General features: G+C 34.8%; 1 protein-coding gene across 6 annotated transcripts in view; it reads left to right on the forward strand.

The window, feature by feature from the left end:
* LOC115219703 (protein kinase C delta type) overlaps nucleotides 1–23,814 on the forward strand; it is a 161,656-nt gene that overhangs the window by 81,427 nt on the left and 56,415 nt on the right. For 3 of the 6 annotated variants that reach the window (XM_029789889.2, XM_029789905.2, XM_029789897.2), the window contains exon 2: nucleotides 18,713–18,887. The exons of the other annotated variants lie outside the window; for them this stretch is intronic. The gene's annotated coding sequence lies outside the window, so the exon portion shown is untranslated. The remainder of the gene's footprint in view (nucleotides 1–18,712; nucleotides 18,888–23,814) is intronic. 6 annotated transcript variants of the gene reach the window in all.

The following is a 23,814-nucleotide window of genomic DNA, read 5'->3' on the forward strand; positions in this document are numbered from 1 at the left end:
ATGTGAGTGTGTGTATGTATATATGTGTGTACTGTGAGTGTGTGTATGTGTATGTATATATGTACTGTAAGTGTGTGTACGTATATGTGTGTGAGTATATGTAAGTATGTATGTATAGGCACAGGCATGGTCGTGTGATTAAGAAGTTCGCTTCCAGTGGTGTAGTGTTGGGTTTTGTCCCACTGCATGGTACCTCGGGCAAGTGTCTTCTACTATAGCCCTTGGCCAACCAAAGCCTGGTGAGTAGATTTGGTAGATGGAAGCTGAATGAAGCCTGTTGAATGTGTGTGTGTGATTATCTAGCAATAGGAAAATATTACCTTGCTTGGAAACAGGTGAAGATTGGCAACAGGTCACAATAAATTCCATCTGACTCATGTAGTTGATGATGATGGTGGTGGTGGTGGGATGGATGGTTAGACATGTTCTTACAGAAAAAGAAAAAATTGAATGGCCTGGCTTGTATGACAATCACTCATTCATAACTGCACACTATCAAGACAAGGAGGCACAAACACACACACACATGCACGCATATACATCTACATATACAACTGACCTCTTTCAGTTTCTGTCTTCTAAATCCACTCAAAAGGCTTTGGTCAGACTAGGGTATAACTTGATGTGCAGCTGTATTGATTAACAAGTGATAATGAGATCTCCATCCTGTATAGTTACCAGCCTACTCTAGGTCAGGCCAAGATGCCCATATCTGTTAGGTCCTTCTCACTAGTCTTCAACCAGATCTTGACAGGTCTACCGTGCTACCAATACCCACTTCCTCTGGCTTCCATCTGAATGAGGTTGTCTCTGATCTCTTCATGGGCAGGTGTGGCACATGGCTGAGTATCTTTCACCAACTCATGAAACCATCATAGGTTAGCCCTTTCCATAACTTCTTCATTTATGTTGGTACACCAAATAATTCTTAGTGTGGCCCTAAGACAATGTCTTTGGAAGACGTCTGAAATTCTTTTGATTTTGCTAGTATTTTCTATGTCCCACAGGCATAAGAAAGACATCCGGCAATATATCAGTACTAATAGTAGTTAACTGTTGTACAGCTATAGCTTTGCTGTCAAAAAATTAGTATAAAACCAAGAGAGACGGAAGCTGGTTGCCTTGAACATAAATATTTTCAATTAGTGAACTAAAGGGGGAATAACTTTTCTTTTCATTTACATCTCATTTGCTTAGGTCTCTGGATGCATTCACACAAGCTTGTATCTATCTACATAGCCACCTAGACACATTCATACATTAACACTTTCATGTTCTTGGTTGCATCTGTTTGTACAGGTGTGTATGTAAGGCTTTCTCCCACCCATGCCAGCCAGTATGGCAGGTGAACGTTAAACGATGATGATGATATATATACCATCATCATCCTTCAATATCTGTTTTCCATGCTGGCATGGGTTGGACTGTTTATATCAACTCCAACCTTGACTGCCATTCAAAGATTGGAAATAGGAAACTTGGAGAAGTAGTCATTGAAGTTTTCAACTTAAAGTAAATATGATAAAACTCTGTATGTATCATGTACTCTTTTTCTCTTGTTTGTACAATTCTTTGTGCCTTAACATACATATATGCACACACACACACTGACAGAGATACTCAGCATCGGCTGGGTGGCAAATATGTAGAAACAAGACACGTATAAGCACTATTCAAGCGTATCAGTTACTAGCGTCGCCTGACTGGCGTCTGTGTCGGTGACACATAAAAGCACCAACCGATCGTGGCCGTTTGCCGGCCTGCGCTGGCTCCTGTGCTGGTGGCATGTAAAAAACACCCACTACACTCATGGAGTGGTTGGCGTTAGGAAGGGCATCCAGCTGTAGAAACACTGCCAAATCAGACTGGAGCCTGGTGCAGTCTCCATGGCTTCCCAGACCCCGGTCGAACCGTCCAACCCATGCTAGCATGGAAAACGGACGTTAAATGATGATGATGATGAATAGAATTTACATTGAAGATCAATGCTTGATTGTACATGGTAAAGGTAATTCTTGCTGTGCTTGATACAGTATGTTTTCTGTCATGCTGTTTTAATGATTATACCAAAGTTTGATCGGACGGTGAACAGGCACAGAAAATAGTAATAAAGAGGCTCTTCATATTGCTTGTAGAATGTGAGTCTGCAACATCATGCAAAGCATTGTTCCACTCTGCATAATATTCCAAGGGATATCTTTTCTAGCAAACTTTATTGTATGTCTTAAAGTCATATCAAGCAACAGTTTTGAGGTCTTGGAATGAGGTCGGACCATGAATATTACAAGAGCTGTGTGAGATATAAATAGATTATTAAAATTTTCTCACATTTTCATAAAGTTAGTATGTGATTACAGATAAGCTAGAAGACAGAAAATAATTTCTTTTCATTGTTTCACTTTTGAATTTCTTAATACATCTAAAACCTTCAGGCATAGTGATTGGTCTATGAATCAGACAGTTAATTTATATAATATCTGAAATATCATAAAAACTATGTGTGATTTATAGTGCATAACTGCATATTTTAGAATATAAATACATGACAGACTTAATGTAGTTTCTGATTACTAAATTCACTCATAAGGCATTGATCAGCTGGGGTTATAGCAAAAGGTGCATGCTCATGTTGCCATACTATGGGACTGAATATACATGGCTGCAAAGGTTACTATAAAGCATAGTTGTCAGTGGCAAGCAAATATAACTTGGCTGCTTGGTAATTGTTTTAGGTGCCCTGTAGTTGCAAGCAGACATAAACACCCTTTCAGACCACCCAACTATGGCCCAGACAGCTGGAAGGAAAAAAAGGTCTTACTAATAAGTTGACTGGTACTCATTTTTGACTGAATACACTGGAGCAGTATCAAATTATGAGCCTTGCTCAAGGACTCAATATGCTACCCACTCCAGTAATCATATCATATGATCATGGGCCAAGCACCCTAACCTTTTGGCGACATACTTACGCACACATGCTTATTTGTATTTGTGTGTGTGTGTGTGTGTGTAAACAATTATGGTATTTAAAGTTTTTGTTTCAGTTCTTATTTTATTTTTTGCTAATTGTGTAATTACACCAATTCATCATTTGGATTGTAGTCTTTTAATTTTACTTGTTTGAAGAATCTAGATCATGTGTGAGTATATCTTGTCGCAAAATAGTTTTCTTTAATCTCTTTTGTACATGGGTCTGTCATTGGTGACAGTGACTTTCCTTACACATAACATTTAGTTTAATATATCAAAATAACATTTCCTTTATTTCATAGGATCTAGAGCAACTTGCTCTAAATGTCAATCCCTCTGAAATAAATACACACACAAACAAAAAGAAACCTATAGTTGATCCTTTTAATGAATTTTGCCATTCTTTGTTTTTGCTTCTGCTTTCTGACAACCCATTTAATTTGCTTCCATAATTGCTAACCAGTCAGTCAGGCAGTCAACCAGTCTATAAACCACATAGCCTGCTGCTGTACTATATGTAGCACAAAAGCTATTCTTTCGGATCAGTAGAGATAGATGACTGAACAATGCTTACAGCTATTCATTAGTGGCTTAGCTTCCAAATATTTCGTGTGATCAATCGACTTGTTCCTCCATGTATTTTCTGAAACAATATCTAAGATATTTTTTCTTGCTCATTGGTTAGATAATTGTGTGCATTGAGGAAAAGAGAAGTTAACTAAAGATGTTCTTTTTGTCTTTTGTAATTTTTTTTTTTTGCATATCTCTATCCTTTTTATTAGATACAACAAATAATTTAATACAGCCAGTAAGGAGTAATCCTATGACCTGTGACAAGACTTCATTTGAAGTGTGTGCGTGTGTATGTGTGTAAAGATGGAAAAAGCCTCCGGTTTTTGAGTAACTTGCAATATTTAGTTTTATCCTTTGCATTCTGAGTGCCAATCCTATGGAGGGCAATTGTTTTTTTTCTTTCATCTTTCCAGACTCTATAAAACGGACACCAGTCATTTACTGAGATCAATTCAATTGATCATATCTCTTCTGCAAATTTATGGCCTTCTGTTAGTGTATTTGTTCATTGCCAAAGTTCATTTCCATTATTTTGAAGCAGAATTGACAGGCTGTAATACTTTGTTTTCTTTGTAGACATCTAATTTCGACAATATTTTACATTGTAATTATAATAGTTATTGACTATAATATTTAAGATAATATTGATGTAGTGACAGAATGTCAGGCTATACTTTAATAAAGCAGATTTCTAGACTTGACATTTTGCAGTTTGGAGCTGTATCTTCTCATGGTTCACTTAACTTTATATATAACCAAGTAGTTAACAAAGTAAGTACCAGAACGGAGAATAGGAGGTGAATTTTATTAAGTAAAAAAGTGAAACTCTCTTCTTTGATGATAAAGCATTGAAAGTCAAAACTTCCAAGCGTTTCTAATGATTATTAACTGTTTTAGGGATTACTTAAAGGAATTGGCTTCATTGAAATGTTCATTCTGAAACAAATTACATTTTGTTGATCACTAATACTGATGCTTACTATTAGAATTTATCATTTTAAAATTCACTCATCATGATTATTTTTATGCCTGTATTTTCTCTGCTGGCATGGGTTGAACAAGTCTTTTTCAGGCAGTATTCTATGACTAAATGTAATTCTCTATCTGTCCTTATTTCCAAGTAAGATACTATATTACAACAATCTTACTACTATGCTCTTTTACTGGTCTAATTGTTTATGATCTATCGCTCTGCAATTTGACCCCTGCTACCCAAACAATGTCAGTATGAAGACATCAATCATAAATGGAAACACACACACACCCATCCATGTGTAGGTATGTGCATATGGGTGTACATATATGATGAACTTTTGTACTGTGTCTGTTTATCAAATTTCCTTCACAAGATATTGATCAACCTGAGGTTAGGGAAGAAACCACTTGCCTGTAGTAGCACGCAGTGAGATCAAACTCAGAATCATTTAGTTACAAAATGAATTTCGTAATCACACAACCTATGCCTATATATGATATATATATGATAGAAATGATAATAGTTATAACAAAAGGAAATTGTAAAACTGAAGAATTAAAGAAGTGAAAGATGTTAGTGATGGATGTTTCTTGGCTTGAAGTCATTATGAGAATGTTGGATATGTAATGTAAATACTAGGTGGAAAGATATTGAGATGATGGTAAGTTATTCATTGTTGAAACAAAGTAAAGGAAATTCTTTGGAAGAAATATTTGGATCAAACTTCAATTTATTTGGTAAATTGATAACAATCAGTCACATAAGAGAATGTGTCTACTGCACTATTTCTTCTGTTATAATTAGAATGGTCTCTGCTCTTCTGAACTAGCAAACTGTAAACCAGACTTGTTGAAACATACTTTATGCATTCATATCTATTTCACCATCCCAACTGTCTTACCATACTAAGCATTTTTTCCCAATCTTTCCTGTTCAGAACTTCAACCAATTAGAATTCTTACCTTTTTTGTGCATTGATTTTTTTTTATCATTATTATTATTATTAAGGTGATAAATTCTTAGCCACATTTCGTCCATCTTTATATTCTGAGTTCAAATTCTGCTAAGGTCGACTTTGCTTTTCATACTTTTGGGGGTCAGTAAAATAAGTACTAGTTGAGAGCAATATTATCAACTTATCCGCTCCCCTGAAATTGTTGGCCTTGTGCCAAAATTGTTATTATTATCATTATTATTATTATTAAGATGGTGAGCTTGCAGTATCATTACCATGTTGGACACAATGCTTAGTGGCATTTCTTCTGGCTTTACATCCTGAATTCAAATTCTGACATGGTCTGTTTTGCCTTTCACCCTTTCAGGGTTGATAAATAAATTACCAGTTTTGCACTGGGGTTGATGTGATTAACCCTCTCACCCACATTTCAGAGCTTGTGCCTATAGCAGAAAGGATTATTATTATTATCATCAATAATAATTTATTTAAGGCAGCAAGCAAGCAGAATTGTTAGCATTCTGGCATCGCCTGGCCCTCTGTCAGTTATGACAAGTGTTCCAGCTGATTTGATCAATGGAACAGCCTGCTTGTGAAATTGATGTGCAAGTGGCTGATCACTCTACCAGCATGTGTACCCTTTATGTAATTCTCAGAGAGATTCAGGCTGGCACACCAAGTTTGACAAGACTAGCCCTTTGAATTGCAGGTACAACTCATTTTTGCTGGCTGAGTGGACCAGAGCAATGAAAGTGTCTTGCTCAAGGATAAAACATGTCACTGGAAATTGAACTCGCAACCTTATGATCATTAGCTGAATACCCTAACCATTAAACAATGTGCCGGGACAAAATGCTTAGCAGTATTTCTTCTGGCTTTATGTTCTGAGTTCAAATACCACAAAGGTTGATTTTGTCTTTTATTCTTCTGAGGTCAATAAAATAAGTACCAGCTGAGCACTGGGGTTGATGTAATTGATCTACTCCTCCCCTCGAAATTGCTGGCTTTGTGCTGAATTTAGAAAGAATTATTATTGATTAATTTTTTTAGAAGTGTCTTTACCAATGTAGGTATTTTGCTCCACTTCATTCTGGGACTTTTAACTCTATGTACCCTAACTTGCATAGCTGCAGTGATTAGGTACTAGGCCTTTTGGAAACCTTATTAGGCTTTATACCTATTTAACAAAGTTGGCAGAGAGCTACATTGGAATGTCTTTCCTTAGAAAATTGTGTTGATACTAGCTTCGACTGAAATTACAAACAGTTATTCAATACTTGTGTAGTGTTACATTTATTATATAAAAACTTGGTTGACTCTGGCTTCAGGATTTATTTGTCTTGAGGTTTGAACAAGCTTCAAGACAAGCAAAACTTGAAGTCCCAGTCAAGCTTGAATTGGCGAGGGGTATGGTCTTATGTGAGTTAGCTAGCATGGATTTACAATTTCAGTCATTGAAAATTCTTCCACATGTGAGACAGATGGAGGACTTTTTAATAAGGAACTTTTTTTAAAAATTGCTCTTTGTTTTATTCAGTTCTGTTATTTCTACACTATATATACATGTATACACTTGTAATCCATAAATATACAACCTATGTTTTTAGCATTGATAATGAAATCATTCAACCATGGTAGTGGTTGAATATATTCTCAAGTCCACCATTTTGTCAATCGCAGCAGCTTCCAAGCTTCACCACTAATTCAGTTCTCAACTAAATTGCGAGCTGTTAATAGATTTAAAGTGGACACTTCCTCAGCTACACTTTGGCATAGATAGTTTGAGATTTGGTTCAGTAGAAGAAAAGTTACATCAAAATGTCAGACCTCATCTTCAATTAATATAAATTTTTTTAATTCAAATTAAAAGTATACTTTTTTTAGGCTTAAATGATAGAAAAATGCATTAGGAATTCAGAATTGTTAGTTGCATTGAACAAAAATTAGTAGAAAAACAGTTATGCGGTAAAATGTTACAAAATTTTATGTCAGTAAGTAAGGAAGTAAGAAGTAACGCTTTAGCAATAAGAATAAAGAATATATTTCTAAAATGAATGTTTATTTTCTAAGGCGGCAAGCTGGCAAAATCGTTAGCGTGCCAGGCGAAATGCTTAGTGCCATTATGTTCTGAGTTCAATTTCTGTCAAGGTCAACTTTGCCTTTCATCCTTTCGGGGTCGATAAATTAAGTACCAGTTACACACTGGGGTCGATGTAATCGACTTAATCTGTTTGTCTGTCCTTGTTTGTCCCCTCTGTGTTTAGCCCCTTGTGGGTAATAAAGAAATAGGTATTTCGTCTGACTTAATGTTTTGAGTTCAAATTTTGCCGAGGTCGACTTTGACGTACAGATTATTTGATTAATTTTCTTATCTAAACACTTTCAAACTTCCAATACTAGTAGAATGCGTCACATAGAACAGGGTTTACTCTTAATGTTTTTGACAAAATTTTGTATTTTAGAAGTTATTCCGTCAAAAGTTAGAGTGACAACAGATCAAATTCGTGTTTGATAAGTGCCAATATATGAAACTCTCAGTATTTGATTTACTTTCTAACTTCTGCCGATGATATATATACATATTACATATATGTGTAAAAAAATCTCATCACACAATTGAACCAATGAAAGAGCCTCTACCTGGCCATTCGACATGCAAAAAATAGCAGCCAAAGTATCCCCCTACCTAAATCACATGCCCGTTGCATGTAATATCCTAGATTATCTCTAAAAAGATGGTTTGCTGAAGGCTGGAATATCTTTGATGACAGGTTTGCAGTATCAGGGTTGATTTGAGGCTAAATAACAACATTATGGTAAATTTCTATAGTAGCACGATTTTCACTAAGACAAAAAAAATCAAAAAATTTGATTTTTTTTTTTTTTTTTTTTTTTTTTTTTTGTGGAAACAAGTACCCTGACCTCCTAATATGCTGCAAATCCCTTATTTTGTTTTGGAAAAAATGAGGTGGTGGTGGGTTCTCCCACCAATCTCGGAATCATTGGAAAGTTATTTTTCATTGAATGAATTCCTGTGACCTAATATTGCAAAATTAGGTTACTTAAGGTGAGCCTGGTAACTGATGGGTTGTAACTTTTGGTGAGCTATGGTGCAACCAACAACATGGTAAAAATCCCTGCCATTAATTTGGTGTGAATGGGTAATATCAGATAATTCAATCACAACATATATTTTAATTAAACATGAAAAAAATTGAAGCATTATCATCACTTACATGGAAAAATTGAAATATTATCTTTCAGTATTTTATGAGGTAAAATCCTATTATTAATTGACACATTAATTATCTTATAACAGCAATGCCTGGAAAAATCATGGATTACATGGAAAAATGTGAGCATGAAAAGTAATATTCTTAAGATTATAAATCTGAAAAAGTACAGGACAAGTTATTACACCTGTAAAAGTATAGGACAAGTTAGTACTTCTAGTAAAGTAAAGAATAAGAAACTTTTTACTTAAAATATTGCAGCTAAAATTAAATTTGAATATTAAAACTTATTTTATTATAGTTTACAAATAACACTATACTTATTTAAGTAGAATTTGGCTAATTTACTATCTTAAATACAGAAAAAAGTGACTAATTAGACAAACTTACTAATTAACTGAACAGTTTTGTACAATAAATTTAAAAGATGAGAACTGTAAAGAGTGATAAATTAGAAGAACTGGCATTCTTTACTGCAATATTTTAAGTAAAAAGTTTCTTATTCTTTACTTTACTAGAAGTAATAACTTGTCCTGTACTTTTCCAGGTTTATAATCTTAAGAATATTACTTTTCATGCTCACATTTTTCCATGTAATTAATACTTGAGTAGTTTGAAATGGGGCTTAAATTTTATATCTAGACTGGGCCATTATCTGTTGAAATGGACCTACATTTCACATCTAGACTGGGCCACAGTCAGTTGAACTGCAGCCTCCATTTTACATCTATACTGGGTTAGAAGCATAGCTCGGTTCTATAGTTAGGGGAGTGAGCACATAAAAAAGGCACTGTGACGTATCAAACAATTTTTAACTCATTTCTCTTATATTATGCAAAATATTAGTTATAAAATATGTAATTGTATTCTACATTCATTAATTTCATGTTCTAGTAACATCATTATGTATGAAACTTACAGCTGCTGATATAGGTGTGATGTGAAAAAGATGAAACTCTGTAGGATTGTCCAGTGTTGACAAGTTATGACATTAGTGGCCACCAACACATCACAGGATATTGAGCAGACAGTTCAAAAACATGGGAAGTTGATCAAATAAGGTATTAAACTCCAGAAAGTTTTCCAAGGCCACTATCAGTTGAAATGAAGCCTATATTTCACATCGAGATCGAGCTTATTATCGATTGAAATAGGGCATACATTTTACATCTGAACTGGGCGACTATCAGTTGAAAGTGGGCAGGGGCCCACATTTCACATTTTGCCTGGTCTTGATCACATTCAATTTCCAATTTATAATCTATACTATAATAAAATATAATATATTTATAAAACATTACAGATAATAACATGAAAATAATACCAGATTATCAATTAATTTCTGCTTCTGCACTGTATCAGTAACCAATGCATAAGTTGGAACCACAATGATATAGTTTGATGCTGTGAGTTGTAGCATTGTAAAAGTAACAAGTGCTCAAAAGCTGACAGTACTGAGCTCAGTTCCTTCTATGAGCACCAATCCCTATAAAACCCACTAGACCTACACAAAGTATGTTGGGCTTTGGTAAGATGGAAGGACACTGATGATAGGTAATGAAAATAATTGCTAATATAATGTGTTTTTCCTAAAACAATTTCTATTCTAAGAAATCTAATTTATATTGTTAATATGACTAACTATAGACCTAAAAGTCATCAGTTTGCCAAGGCAGGCACATATTTCAATAAAGATTGTTTACTTCTATCAACGCAAAGCCAAATATTTACATAGGATTAGTTTAGTATTGACCTCATTACATGCCTGCTGATATTTTATCAAATCCAAAGGGATATGAAGGCAAAGTTGTATCCACACGTATTTGAACTCTGGATGTAGAGAAACATAGCTAAATACTGTACTTCAAGTCACCTACTCCATTACTCTACTGCCCTGCATCTCTCATTAATTGATGTTTAGAATTAGGAAGGTTATTCAACTTGGGATTATTTTCTTCATCAAATCATGAAACCCATATTATCAAAGAAAAATGGGTATCAGAAAATTCTTTGGGTTTTCTAAAACAACCTACTCTATGTAAGCCTTTGTACATTTGAAGTATTTTTTTTTTATTTATTTAAACCGATATTTTGATATGCAGTTGGAACTACTTCAGCATTACATTGCTAATAGGAAAGGCATGAATGCCAAGCTTCACTGCTATTCTAAGACAGCACATTCAAAATTAGTTGTAAGTACGTAGAAAGTCTAACTGTATTATAAATCCTTTTTCTTCCTTGCAAACGTTTCATAACCAGTTGCATAAATGAGTATTCACAATATGAATTATATAAATTTATATAAACAGTTGGACAAATTGGCTTACAGTGTGTTTACAGACTAAATTAAAGAGTATAACTTTATATAAAGATGGTTAGCATAAATAAGAATTGTTGATTAGAGCGAACGATGTAACAATAATTAGGCTATTAATTTTATTTAGCTAAATATAAACACTAGAAAACTTCATAGTCACAACTTCACCTGTTTATCGGCACATTCTTTGTGTCAAATCACTACTGTTGACAGTATAACCACTACTGCAACTTGTGTGTAATTTGACAAACCATCATCTCTATGAGGCGGTCAAAGAGTTTCGGCGTATGAATGCCCATTCTTAGTACCGGTTTTGATACATTTACACCGTATCGTATCTTTCTATGAAGCCTGACTGCCAAGTGATGTGAATCTGATCATGTGACTTTAAGAATGGTGCTCTTTAACAACTGCTGTTTGCTTTAGCTTCGATACTTTAAGACCAAAATAAACCGACCATATACTCTTCTTCTCTCTTTTTTCATGTTGCATAATTTTGAAAAAAAATTTTTTACGATAAGTCGTATATATAGATATACTTCACACCAAAATTTCCTTTCGAAAATTATTTCTATACATTTAAAGAATTAAACGATGAGCACTTTTTTTTTTTTTGCTAAGATAGCTTTTATATTCTTTTTAGCTATTTGACCTTATCAATAAATACCACAACCTAAATTTTGTAATTCCAATAATATACTGTTCCATTAATAGGTAGCACTAATAAATACTTTGAATTGAAATATTTCAGTGGTTGTTCATAAATTTTTCTTTTCTTTCCATTCGTGTTACCTGAAGTATAAGAATTGTATTTATAAACTGTATATGCATGTACATCGGTCGGTATTCTGTTATTAAGTATGTTTCCTTCGAAATATTCATTAGTTTTTGGTTTTGGTCCCTGGAAGGAATTCCTGATACGATCGCCGATATAGTAATATTATTTTTCAGCACTGCATTTGTGAAATTTACCATTAAATGTGCTTCGAAACGTTAGCTGATCTATTCATTGAGAGGGAGATATTTCTCTTAACCCCAAATTTATTATTTTCTTCAAAAATACCTCTCCTCTTCCTTAGATAATAATAAGTACTTTTTATTTTCTTCTTTCTTTTCTATAAATATATAGCTTTATTATCGAAAAAAAAAGAAGATATATATATATATATATATATATATATATATATATATCTATATATATATATATCGACATTTCTGTTCGTTTGTACCTTGCTCCACCTTCCATTTCTAAAATGACTCTTTTTAGTTGGCTCATTGTCGGAGGTTAGTGAACTTTAATTAAGTTATTCGTATAATGATTAAATATACTAATATTTAGCGAGTGGAGATGTGTTCTTGGTTCGATAGTGTGATACCTTTCGAATCGTTGAAGATTATTACTCGGGTGTCTTCTTGCCGGTAAAAAGTCGGTCAAAGGAATCCCTCTTATTTCCATCTCCTTTTACACCGCTGATAATTATATGAACGTGTGTGCATGCTTATTCAAAAACTACCATTGATTAATAAATATCTAAAAATATACATTTCCCTCCTTCCTTTTCACCATTATGTTCTCGTGTTAATTTCTATTCATTTGGTAATTTTCATTTTACGAATTGTGCGTATCTAGTGTTTTCTTTTTTCCTTTTGCTTTGTTACTACTGCAACTCATTAATGTCAACAAATAGCAACTATAGTTAAATATCGATTTCTCATTGCGCCACCACTTTCCTCCTCCCCTACCTTTCACCTCCTCTATACCGGTTCGATGTTTAGAGTACCCCACTTTTTACAGACACGGAAATACTCATAGTCGTCGAAATATTTTATAGAAATGTTAACTGCATTCCCGTTTTATTTTTATTTCATTGTTCAGTTATATACTTTCAACGAAAAATCAGTTAAAAAGAAAACGAAAACTAGCTTTAAAATAAAATAAAGTCAATCGTAGTTTAATGTAAAATTCTCGACTCTCGCCTCCTGAAAGAAAATACCAATAGACAGAATTTCCGATCCGCATCTTCGATGGTTTATTTCAATACTTTCTATATCGACGCCAAGATCAATCTCCGTAACCGCTCACTGAGAAGCTCGGGTCATTATAGCCCGATGGTGTATGTGACTATCCAAACAGGGAGCGCTTATAATTTACTGTAGTTGTTAAGGTAAGTTCATCAGTCAGCTGCAGTATGTTGTAGCTGTCTGATAAACTGGGACGCATCAATGATGACAGGATCTCACAGCTGATAATAGCTATCAGCGTTATATTATTCTTACTTTTTTTTTTCTCTCTCGCCGTATCTTTTTGCCATCATTTGCTGCTAATTTCATTGTGTGTGCATAGTTGTAGTTGTGGTGTAGTTAGTTGTTTGTTTAACCTCAGGTCAATCATTGATAGAGTATGCGTATGATCTAGACGTTTCAGCCGTGACCATCTCATCTCCCCTTTTTTTCCGGCATATTGTATCTTGGACTACATAATCAAATGTGTCTTTCCAATATAAGATAACACTATGTATAATTTGAGGGAATTCAGGCTGCTATTTCTATCTAGTAAGTAAAATGACAATACAGTGTGTCCCTGGCTGACTTATTTGTGGTTGTGGGGTCTGTCTGTGTGTATGTGTGTAAAAATCAGTCTGATATAAAGATATTTTTTCATTGGTTCCAGCTAGTGGTCATGTTGGGGCACTATAGCAATAACTATTTTTTGCCATTTGATGTTCCTGATCATTGGTATTGATCAATAGGTGATGAGGCCTATTGATGTTACAAGGAAGAGGAGAGTGTAACAATGGCTTTTGTAATGAAGTGTAAGTGATGCGGCTGAGAATTGAAACCTGCTTAATTGATGACAGGTTGCTACAAGCACTCACTTTGTGTGTTAGTAGCAATACTATTGTGATGTTAACGTACTTCACTGTGTGTACGTTTATCCCACACAGCAGTAGTGGGTTGTTGGAGCAAGGCTAAAACTTTTTCTTTCGTTTTGTGTGTCATGAGTAAGCTTAGAACAGCCCATCCCTCTGTAAGCTAATGACTGAGGCTGGTCCTGTAGGCACAAGATATAAATGGAGTGTTATGGCTGAACCAGGAAATTAAACTGGTTTATAAGAGCTTATCACCACTCCATCACTCACGTGCGTGTGTGAGCGCGCGTGTGTGTATGTTCATATACATTCACAAATGCATGTATACACAAACGTTATTTATTATAACATTTAATAAACATACAATTTTAGCTTTGCTGTGAAAAGTAAACAAACTGTTACATCACACGTTTTATCTCACTGTAGGTATAAAACAACATGTGATTGAGTCTGATTAGTTTCTCACCTTTGTTGATCCTTATCAATGAAAGAATACCCATGTTCTGCCTATGGATTAATTAGCAACATGGACTCAGCTAAACTGAGATAATTCATATTGTCAGCAGCATATTTGACTGACCCCTATAGGCTAGTAATCTCTCCATGAACAGAAGGTGGGTCTTCTTTCTCTGATGAAAGTCTAAGAGGGTTAGAAACCAGTCAGAGTAATTCAATTTTTTTTGCTCTAAAATATAACCAGTCATTTTAACCTTACTGTTTATTTTCCACAGAAAAATGTTTTATAAAGTATACAGTACAATTCATATTATCTAAAAACTCTTGTGTAGCACAATATGAATTATTATCACTGTAATCATTTTATGCCCCTTTATATCTGCTTGCACAGGTTATTTGGGTCACCCCTGCAGAATGTCCCAATATTTGTTGCAGTCCTTTGTCATCTTCATGAAGTTCTACTCTTTCAAACTAGCTTTCACCACTTATTCCAATGTCTTCCTCAGTCTTCGTCTTCCACAAGTTCCTTCCACTTGTTTGACACCTCTTTGCCCAACTGTCTTCCACCATATTTATCCCATGTCCATGCCAGCACAGCCTTCTCTTTTGCACACTACAGTTACTTCCTTCTATACCTAATTTTTCTCTCAGTTTATTTGTACTCTATTGTTCATGCACACTAATATTACACATCAGTGAAGCATGCTTGCTTCATTTCTTTCTAGTCTTTGCTGCATTCACTGCCCATATTTTACTACCATGCAACATCATACTTTGTTTACATACATCATACAACCAGCCCTTCATTCAGAGAGACTGTTGCCAGCAGTGATAAAAGTTACTTGAAATTTTTAGCACTCTCTTATTACTCTGGTTACTATGTTTTTCAATACTTAGTTTCACTGTTAATTCAGTTACCTTGTTTATACATGCTATTAATTACATCTAGGAACCCATCTGAAGAGTTTATTTCATGGGTACTTTTACTGTTAACTACCCGTGCTACTGTTTCATATGAAGTAAACTTTCTACAGCAGCCTGCCTGTGATCTCACTGCATCTCTTGTGTACTCATAGTTCAATCTGGTACACCGTAAAGTGCTTTCACTTTTCTGCATACTGAGTATGGCTGCCACCTTGATGGAAAAATAGTCCTACCATCTTTCTTGCACAATTAAACTTTTGTCTTTGCTAGGTTTACTTTGTAGCTTCTTGATTCTTGGCTTTGCTTCTGCATTTGGAATTTATTTATGAATTCTTTGACAGATTTACCTATGAAAACTTTTTCTTCATTGGCATCAGGTGTTCTTTCAGACAGCCAGAGGTGTGTTGAGAACTGAATGTAAATGAGTGTATATTTATATATTATTATATATTAATTCAATGTAAAATTCCTTACAGTCACTGATCAGTCTTGTCTCTATTGAGAATCTCCAGGCTTGCAGTATTGGCAGCCTGAAACTGAATGAAACTGGTCAGTCTGAAGAATTGCACATTGAATTCCTCAAAAATTCTATTGATTCACATTTTTTAATCTACTTTTTACACACTCACACACACACACACACACGGCTTTATTAAGTCTCAGAGAAATAATGCAGGTATATATTTATATTTTGTCCCCATCCCCATTCTCCAATACCTTTCCCTATAGTTAAAATTTTCATTATCCTATAAATTTTGATAGGCTACTACTTAGTGAAACCATGTTATCATTGATAGTCAATCCTTTCTCATCTGAACACATGCAGTTTGTCAGTTTATAGAGAAAATTATTATTATGAGAATTAAATGGTTTTTTAAAAAATTTTTTGTAGGATTAAATTTAGGACTGTTACTGTCCAGACCTTGGTATATTGATGCCAGTGGCATTCATATATTTTGATTTGAATATATAAAGTCAGGTGGTACTGGTAACGGCCACGCTCAAATGGTGTTTTTTATGTGCCACCTACACAGGAGCCAGTCCAGCGATACTGGCAACGACCTCGCTCGAATGTTTTTTCATGTGCCAGTAAGGTGGTGCAGGTAACAATTACACTTGAATGGTGCTTTTTACGTGCCACCGGCATGGAAGCCAGTCAGCTGCTCTGGCAATGATCACGCTCAGAGGGTGCTCTTAGTGCTCTACTGGCACAGATGCCAGTCATCGAATTTGATTTTGATTTCACTTGCCTCAACTGGTCTTCACAAGCAGAGTTTAGTGTCCAATGAAGGAAAGGTATGCATGAGTGGTCTGGTTACACCCCTGGCATAGGCCACGAGTTATGGTCTCACTTGGTTTGCCAAGTCTTCTCAAACACAGCATATTTCCAAAGGTCTCGGTCACTAGTCATTGCCTCAGTAAGGCCTAATGTTCTAAGGCCGTGCTTCACTAGCTCATCCCAGGTCTTCCTGGGTCTACCTCTTCCACAGGTTCCCTCAACTGCTAGGGTGTGGCACTTTTTCACGCAGCTATCCTCATCCATTCTCACCACATGACCATACCAGCGTAGTCGTCTCTCTTGCACACCACATCTGATGCTTCTTAGGTCCAACTTTTCTCTCAAGGTACTTACACTCTGTCGAGTACACACACTGACATTACACATCCGTCGGAGCATGTGTATTCATAATAATTCCCTTTTAATTGATACAAAACTTTTTTATATAATGATAAGAGTAATAGTTTATATGAAATTATCCACGTCTAACAGGCACTTAGCTTACTGTGTCAGCTTGTATTTTGTGAGGTAGAAAGCATAATACACTAAAATGTCTTGCCCAGCCATCTGTAATTTGTAGCATCTTCATTGTAATGATATAAATATTTCAAACATTGACAAAAGGTTGGAAAGCCATTAACCTCAGGATTTGAGCCCAAAATGTAAATTGGTGAAACTAAATACCATTAGTTTTTTTTAATTAATCACACTACTGATTTGGATAAACATTACTAGTATATGAGCCAACAATGAGATCTTTATAAGTTGATTTGCTAGAAACAACACCCTAAACTCTCTCAAATCACACCCTGCTGCCTGAATGAGCATGTTGGATAGTATAGTTCTACATAGCTCTAGAATAACCTCAATCAAGGTTAACTTGGGTTAGATAATAATGGTGATAAGCTTAATTCTAGTAACATGTTAGCAATTTCTCATTTTCTTTTGATTTATCATTAAGTTATTTTATGGTTTACTGAAATGTATGTTTTACTTCAGTGTTTGTACATGGGCTTCTACTTTCTGTTAACGATTATTATTTCAATGTGAAGATCTTGAAGGTAGTGAAGATCAAGAAATTAATGTTTTTTCAGAAGCGTGTATGCATTTTTTAATGATATGCAAAAGCTTTGACTTGAGCTAATCTGTGATGTATTGGCAGGGCTGAATTATATATTGAGTACAATAGAATCTAGGGCCTCTGAAAATTGGTGAGCTTATGAAAACTATGAATCAATGTATTTCACTGTAACTTCGGAAAAGTGTGTACTCTTTTACTTGTTTCAGTCATTTGAGCACCGCCTTTAATCGAGCAACTCGACCCTGGGACTTATTCTTTGTAAGCCCAGTACTTATTCTATCGGTCTCTTTTGCCGAACCGCTAAGTGATGGGGACATAAACACACCAGCATCGGTTGTCAAGCAATGCTAGGGGGACAAACACAAACATACACACCCACATATATATACATATATACGACGGGCTTCTTTCAGTTTCCGTCTACCAAATCCACTCACAAGGCTTTGGTTGGCCCGAGGCTATAGTAGAAGACACTTGACCAAGGTGCCACGCAGTGGGACTGAACCCGGAACCATGTGGTTGGTAAACTAGCTACTTACCACACAGCCACTCCTATGCCTATGTGTGTGTAAAATATTAAAAAATAATAGTAGGCATGAAATTTCCATTTTACTGTAATCTATAGTTTATTGTATTTTGGAAAGTCATATTTACTATTAATATACATGAATGAAATGTTTTACTCTTTCCCCTGTAGTTTGTATAACTTGTAAGTAACTAGTTGAGTGTATGATGACACACTTCACTCATGTAATTCAAGTGAACATTTCAAAACACTCCATATGTCCTTCACCTTAGTTTGCCATGCTTTAATCAGATATGAGGCTACTGAATACTCACGGATACTGTGGTTTGTAGTGTGAGATGAAATATGATCAAGACCTGTATCAATTTTGTTGTTCAGTCATATTTGTATGCAATTGAAATCCTCTCTGCTTTTAATTGCGGCAGAAATGGGCAAAGTGGACATGACTAGTGTGTAATAGCTTTAATTTCTTGAGATTTACTGGAGATTAATAATTATACAGCAAATTGGAGTTGGTTAATCATACTGAAAATTGGGTTTCTTTCTCTCCAGTTTTGTTTTACAGCTAGTTGAAGCTGGACATGGACACTTGAAGATTCATCCAACTTATGTCATCAGGAGAAAATGGGCTTTAAACTGATGAGATGCTAATGATGATAACCACTGAATGTGAGCTGAAGGTGCAGGAGTGGAAAATATTAAATATATTATTTGAGCTATATAAAAGGTTAGAGCTCATAATTTCCCACTTATATTTTCCTCATTTTTCTGTATCATTTCTAAAGTACATATAATTTTATAAAATTTATAAAAAAAGCAACAGATCTCATTATATCAGTATCATTATTTTATTATCTGCTATCCATGGATTAGATAATTCTGCAATGCGATACTTTTCCCATCCTCTCAACCTAGGGTCATGTCAGGTGTAATATCCAACATTTTCAGGTCTGGTGGTTGCTTCTTCTATAACCTGTCTTCCACATACATCCACTTTTATAACTTTGAATGGATTATATGGTTTACTGAATGTCTTTTTAATCTTGCCTCTTATCAGTTGTAAATCAAGGTTTAGTTTGCTTAAAGAATTCAAATAATTGCTGGAATATGTCCAATTTCTTTTAACCAATTTCTTCTTGTCTCTTTTTAGTCACTCTTTCAATAAGCCAGCTATTAAATTTGAAGTCTCCTTGATTCTTCCTTGCTTTTGTATATTAGAACTTGTAGACACTTTCATATTGCCTACCTTATACAAAACTTTTTAAAATGTCACCAATATCAATTATTCATTTGCCTCTATTTTGTCTTCTAAAGATTCTTATTATCTATAATTTTTATGTCGAAAAGGTTATACTGAAAGAAATGTTATCAGTTTTTTATGTTTTTTTTTAAGTGATCAATTGATAATTCAGCTTACTGTTTTCTCTCCTTATGTCTCAGTTCAGATCTCCAAGTGCCATATGACATTATTTTAGCTTTCATTAATTAGATTTGATTAGAAAATTCATTCGACTTTAGTTTTTGTTTTTATTGGAAATATATTATCAGCTGTTTACTTCACCAGACTCTTCTAAAAGTGTCTTGAGAGTCTGTCTATGCTATAATGTATATATTTGGAGTTTATGGCCTTAAGGTAGCCAATCATATGCATGGAAGCAATCCTCAGATCCAGCATAAAGGGTCCATAGTATATCTATAAATCTGGCCTTGATTCAACTTCATCATATGTATAGTATCTTCTACATAACCATTCTACCTTTTATTGTAGAGGATACTGTTCAATGATTTAGTTCATAAAACAATTGCCAATTTTAAATATCATGAAAAATTTGAAAGAAATTTAGTTTTGCTAAAAAATAAAATCTATTCTGTTATTTCACTGTTATAATCAAACTGTTTTAGCATTGAAATATCTTTACATAGTTTCATCTATTTATTGTGTTGCAATAAAGTAAACTTTCTGCGAGTTAGCATCATTATTTCCAGAAGCATAATCACCAACTGGCTTAGTGAAGCTGCTATAATCATAAATGGTTAGTATACCCATCCTACTGCAGGCATTATATTATGGTGGGATAAAACAGTCAACTTTGTTTATCTTGGCCAACCTAACAGAAATCAAATATCAGAGAAATATAAGTTCTCATAGAGATAAGGAGGAAGACTGTTGGCCTAATTATAGTTAGTTACTAAACTCAAAGCAGCATTGTGTTATGTTCATAGCCAAGAACCTTAACAATTTTACTGAGCCTTCCAAGCTATGAATATAGTTCACTTCTAATATGGACTATAGAATTAACAAATATTTCAATAGCATGCAATACTGAATTCAGTTCCACTCATGATAGAATTGGTTCAAATGAGTCTTTCATCACCTTAATGTTCGGAATATTACCATAAAGTACTGAATAGGAATATTTAATTTGCTAGAAATAGCAACGAAATATGCCTCCAACAGTTCCTTACCATCTTATAAAAAAAAAACACCTTTGATAATTGAATCTTGGATACACTATGCCTGAAAAAGATGAGATAGTCAGGCTTGGAATGAATTTAAAGTGGTACGTTAATGGGAGATGGGTGGCTATTAGACCATTATTTGTTTTTGTATATATATAAAAAAGTAACCTTTTCTCTGTACCACATGTTGCTTCTCTCCTAAATGAAAGAAACAATGTATAAGTATTGACTTGATGTAGAAATATACTCAGTTATGATGCAAGAGTTAGCTATTATTTCATTATGTTTTATATTCCACTTCTCCTACTTTATATTAATGATGAATTGAATTATAAACTACAAACTCCTTTTATTATTACCATAACTATTAAACACAGAGTTAAAGATTTTAAGATGTTCACCAAGAGGTTGGCACTTGAACCTGACATTATAGTTAGAGTTGGACATACATGAGACATCCTCATCAGATTTGACATAACAACACTCACTCCATGCAATATACCATGGAGTATATTGGGAAAAGATTTGGTTTTGGTGGAGTGCTAATTAATTTAGATTAGCCTAGAGTTTTCATTAGGGTTGACTATTGTTATGGGGTTGAGGATGACCTAAACATTGTTGGTTTCAGTTTCATCTTCAAAGGTGCTGGATTGTAACAATGTTCAGTGGTATCTCTTCTGTAATTAAAATTAAACAGCCATTTCTTGGTACTATTTTACATCACACACTCAGTTTATTAAAGATGTTCCCATTCTACTTTACTGTGGTTTTGGTACTGGAGCTATTGTTGAGGAAACTGGTGACTTTTGAAGGGCAAATTGTTCAAATACAAGAGAGGTATGTCTATATTCATTGATGCTGTTGCCATCATGGTGTTGGGCACTTTGGAAATCAAGGTAGTCAGAGCTGATTTCCAAAGTGTTACTTGGAAGAGTAGCAGATGTTTATGGGAGCATGCATCAATTAGGACAAGGTGGTGGTTTTGCAACTCATTACCCAGCGAGGCAAGTCTATGTTAGTCAGTGGGAGCTTTTGTTGCTGTACTGAGAATTCAGTTAAGATAATCAGTCTGGTTCTAACCAAACCTACAGATGTAGCAAAGCTGGGAAGAAATCATGAATAAGGTGACTTGTTTTATTCAGAAATGAACTGAAAAGAAGCTGTCCTTAAAAAGTTGGGTGGAAACGGCTAACACATTGCTTCAGTGGTGAACTACTATTTGACTATTGTGCCTTGTCCTAGGCAACACAGATAGGATTGTAGCTCATGCTTTTTTTTTTTTACTTGTGGTAAAAAGAACAAGTTACTCTTGTCAGGATTTACTCGTAACAATAATCACCTCAGAAATGTGTGCAGAATGGTAGAAGCACACCTGCTCTTACAATTGAAGAAAAGTAATAGGCATAGAAATGACATTATGAGAGCTTATTGAAGGAGAATGCATAGGAAAAAAGTGAAGTTTATTGTATGGTGACTAAAAGAGGGCCTAGAAATCCAAGTCACCAGCAGTATTCTAGATAGAGTGATCATGTATATGAAGGCAGGGAAAGTTGCTGGTCTGTTGGAGATGGTCACTGGGTTACTTAAAGTATCTATAATAGCATAGTTGGATACCTACTAGTCACTTAAATAGTTAACCAGGTAGTACAGGAAGCTCAATGACTGGCATAGTAATATCATTGTAAACTACTATAAGGGCAAAAGAGATTCATTGGAGAAAGGCAATTACAGAGGCATCAAACTATTGGATCAGCTTATGAAGGTTATAGAAAAGAATCATAGTACAATTTATTAGTAACAGAATTGACTTTTATGTGATGCAGTTTAGCTTTATACTTGTAGGAGGTACCCATCACAGTTGCCACCTGTTTCATGACAGTTGCTGAGGGAACTACTTTCATTCCATCCTATCACTGTCCTCATAACTTTACCTCTTTTGCCTATCATGAGACTGCTTAGGATGTGTTTGTACCCTCACTTACTTTCTGTATTGCCAGTCATCACTCATTCTCCCTCGGATTACTTATTGTCATCCAATACTTACGCTTACCATTGACTACCTGTACATCCACTGATCTCTTTCCATCTCTTCATTCCAGTCTCACTGTTCCTATCATTATAGGAGAGTATTGTAGTTCGCTTGAAGCATTGTATATTGTTTGTAAAGAATAAAAAGTTTTGAATGCAATGCACTATAATACAGACAATGGGCTATATACCTGTTGTAATTTAGTCATCCATAGTCTAATATGATATTTTGGAATAATATTCCTCCTTCAAATATTCTTAGATGGAGTCACTGCTATAATTGGTTTTCCAACAGCTTTTCTTTTTTCTTTTTTTTTTGGGAAGTGTCTCAGCAGTGGTCTCACGATGCTCCTTCCGGAATTCCTCATGAGAAGTGTGTGAGGTCGGCCATGTCTCAGTCTCGTGTGTACTGGTACATCTATAGTGCTGCTTCTAAGTTACATATTATACATGCAGCTTCCTTTTTTTTCTCTTCTTTTTTTTCTTCTCTTCTTTTGTTTTTTTTTTGTTGTAAACTACAGATGAGCATATTATCAAAAATGAACCTACACGCATCCAGATGTATCTAAAAAATGTATTGATTACCAACCTCCAGCCTGTTGTTAATTTGGGGCCCTAGTATGTGTATGAGTATAGCTTCCTTAATTCTTAAATTACCCAAATTTCTTTCATTAGCCTCAATTGTGACTGTTATGCTTTTGTCAGTGTTCCGGCATCTGTTTAGATGTTTTCTGAAGGAGGAAGCTCTCGTGTTCAGATGTTCTTTGATGCAGACGTGTAAGTCTTGTGCTACCCACATAGAACTTGTTGCATTTGTTACATTGTATTCTATACACAACATTCACCCTGTTTATGAAGGTAGTGAAACTCAATAAGAACTAACTCATACTGTGCCAATTCATTCAAGCCAAGGCAGCATGGAAAATAAACTTAAAATGATGGTGATAGTGGTGGTGGTAGTAGTTGTAACAACAGTTGCTTTCAATGCTTCACATTGCAACACTTTCAATGCTCTAATCACCAATAATGCTAACCATTGTAGTTTTCTTATAGACTATATTGACATTATTTGTGGATTGTCTGTGCTTTGAGGTTTACACATACATGTCAGCTTTAGGCTATCAAAGCTACACTAATGTTTCCCTGTTAACCATATTGGGCTACAT

Source organism: Octopus sinensis, linkage group LG1, assembly GCF_006345805.1.
Source record: "Octopus sinensis linkage group LG1, ASM634580v1, whole genome shotgun sequence".
Classification (NCBI taxonomy): Eukaryota; Metazoa; Mollusca; class Cephalopoda; order Octopoda; family Octopodidae; genus Octopus; species Octopus sinensis.